The sequence below is a fragment of the Salmo trutta genome, chromosome 14 (assembly GCF_901001165.1).
Source record: "Salmo trutta chromosome 14, fSalTru1.1, whole genome shotgun sequence".
In the NCBI taxonomy this organism is placed as follows: Eukaryota; Metazoa; Chordata; class Actinopteri; order Salmoniformes; family Salmonidae; genus Salmo; species Salmo trutta.
The window spans coordinates 31,197,557-31,200,956 of record NC_042970.1 but is presented as its reverse complement, the minus strand read 5'-3'; positions in this window follow the sequence as shown (position 1 = coordinate 31,200,956).

Below are 3,400 nucleotides of genomic sequence, written 5' to 3'. Positions count from 1 at the left end.
TAATGTTATTGATCTGTCAGTTTCCCTAGATAATTCCCTAGTTTTCACACTGACACAGTAATAAACAGCTCTAAAGTTCCAGGCATCGCTGTCATGGTGTACAGTAGAGGTCTGCACAGGACCGATTTCTTCATCCAGCTCCTGCCCTCAGACACAGCTTTTCATACCTCACTCTTCCAGCACCTGCTGGCTTTCTTTCCGATGGTGCCAAACCCAACCGCAGTCCTGCAATGTTATTTTAGGCATATGTGATGCAGCTCACTTGCCAGCCAGGGTCCCAGCAATTTTGCGCCCTATAGGCAATATCAAATGCGCAAAAATAACTTACACCCCACAAAGCATCGTTACCCATCGCGCCACAAAAGCCGCGGCCCTTGCAACGCAAGGGGAAACCCTACTTCAAGTTTCAGAGCGAGTGACGTCACTGATTGAAACGCTATTAGCGCGCACCACCGCTAACTAACTAGCCATTTCACATCGGTTACACTCACCCCCCTTTTGACCTCCTCCTTTTTCCGCAGCAACCAATGATCTGGGTCACGGCACCAATGTAACACTGTAGGTTCCGTCCCTCTCTTCGCCCCCAACCTGGGCTCGAACCAGGGACCCTTGCACACATCAACAACTGACACCCCGCAAAGTATCGTTACCCATCGCGCCACAAAAGCCGCGGCCCTTGCAACGCAAGGGGAAACCCTACTTCAAGTCTCAGAGCGAGTGACGTCACTGATTGAAACGCTATTAGCGTGCACCACCGCTAGCTAACTAGCCATTTCACATCGGTTACACAGTCATGAGTGAACAGGGAGTACAGGAGAGGACTGAGCACGCACCCCGAGGGGCCCTATGTTGAGGATCAGCGTGGTGGATGTGTTGAGGTGTTTGGTCCCAGGGTCCTTAGCTTAGTGATGAGCTTTGATGGCACTATGGTGTTGAACGCTGAGCTGTAGTCAATGAATAGCATTCTCACATAGGTGTTCCTTTTGTCCAGGTGGGAAAGGACAGTGTGTAGTGCAATAGAGATTGCATCATCTGTGGATCTGTTGGGGCAGTTTGCAAATTGGAGTGGGTCTAAGGTTTCTGGGATAATGGTGTTGATGTGAGCCATGACCAGTCTTTCAAAGCACTTCATGGCTACAGATGTGAGTGCTACGGGTTGGTAGTCATTTAGGCAGGTTTCCTTAGTGTTCTTGGGCACAGGGACTATGCTGCCCTACCAAGCAAAAAGGCAGTAACTGCTCATATCGTGGAACTGAGAAGAATGGCTTTTATTTACCTTGGTTTCACAGTAACTTCATGCAATTACTGCTAACGTGACCCCCATTTTCTCCAAAACACAATCCAATAGTGGCAGGATACTTGTCCACATGATTAAGCACGTATTTAATGTTTCAAAAATTACATGAACTAATTTTTGACCAAATGAGTAGTTACTGCCTTTTTGCTTGGTAGGGCAAACGCTATTGGTGATCTGCTTGAAAAATCAATCATCAATCACATTTATTTATAAAGCCCTTTTTACATCAGTGAGGTCACAAAGTGTTATTCAGAAACCCAGCCTAAACACCAAACAGCAATCAATTGAGCTGTAGATGCACAGTGGCTAGAAAGGCAGGAACCTAAGAAGAAACCTAGAGAGGAACCAGGCTCTGAGGGGTGGCCAGTCCTCTTCTGGCTGTGCGGATGGAGATAACAGTACATGGCCAAGATGTTCAAATGTTCATAGATGACCAGCAGGGTCAAATAATAATAATCACAGTGGTTGTAGAGGGTGCATGGATGGATGATGGAGTGGACTTGGAACATGTGAAGAGGTATTAGAAAAGTTCATTGTGGGATTTGGACTGGGACTACTGCGGATGATGTCGCTGGGAATGTTTGCGTCGGTTGGCTTTGGCCCTTGTTGTTTCATGTGAGGAGCCTTTCTGTTGGCCTTGTGTTTCCCATGCCAAGCAGCTGAATCCTCTTCATACACAGAGAAGCACAGAGAGGATGGAGTGACGACTCTACTCGACGGAGGAAAGACACTCGATTAGTTTTATGCCATGCAAATACCATCACATTGCACTTAATGTCACACACACAAAGATAAATGCACACACACACGCTTTTTGGAGACCAGTGGTCATTCACCAAGTGTATTCCTACATAGTATGTAAATGAAAAAGGAGTGATATTATTATGTAAATGTAATTATATTATTGTCCCAAACACCTCTATTGGTGTATGTAAAGCAATAAGGTTGTTTGTCAAAGTACAGAATATATACTCCAGGTGGAAGTTGCCCCTAACCGCAGATCTAGGATCAGCTTACTCCCCAAATCATAACTTTAACCATTAGGGGGGAATGCAAAACTGATCTTAGATCAGCATTTATGGACAAAGTCATCCTACTTCTTACTATACAGGAGAGCTAAAAGCACAATCATTTGATTGACGTTTTGTTTTTGTTTTACCATGTTCCGTTATCTATCTTGCAGAATAAATAACTGTCGATATATTTTGAACAGAGGTGGGGGAAGGAGGGGGGAGCTATCCAGCAGTTATTATTCCATGTGACTTGTAATGTGTACAGTGTACAGTATTTAAACGTGTGTAAAGGTCACCATAAGGCTGTGGATTGGTTTAAGGAATACCTGGGATAGGATAAAGTAATCCTTCTAACCCCACCCCCCCCTAAAAGATTTAGATGCACTATTGTAAAGTGGTTGTTCCACTGGATATCATAAGGTGAATGCACCAATTTGTAAGTCGCTCTGGATAAGAGCGTCTGCTAAATGACTTAAATGTAATGTAAATGTGCAACAGGTCAGCACTTCAGGAGTAAATGTCAGTTGGCTTTTCATAGCCGATCATTCAGAGTTAGAGACAGCAGGTGCGGTAGAGAGAGAGGGTTGAAAACAGCACGGTATCACATCCGGTGACCAGGTCAGGGTTCCATAGCCACAAGGCTGAACAATTGAAACTGGAGCAGCAGCATGACCAGGTGGAGTGGGGACAGCAAGGAATCATCAGGCCAGGTAGTTCTGAGGCATGGTCCTAGGGCTCAGATCCTCCGAGAGAAGAGAAAGAGAGAGAGAGAGAAAATTAGAGGGAGAATACTTAAATTCCCACAGGACACCGGATAAGACAGGATAAATACTCCAGATATAACAGACTGACCCTAGCCCCGAAACACATAAACTATTTTAGCATAATTACTGGAGGCTGAGACAGGAGTGGTCGTGAGACACTGTGGCCCCGTCCGACTATACCCCCAGACAGGGCCAACCAGGATGGATATAACCCCACCCACTTTGCCAAAGCACAGCCCCCACACCACGAGAGGGATATCTTCAACCACCAACTTAATACCCTGAGACAAGGCCAAGTATAGCCCAGGAAGATCTCCCCCATGGCA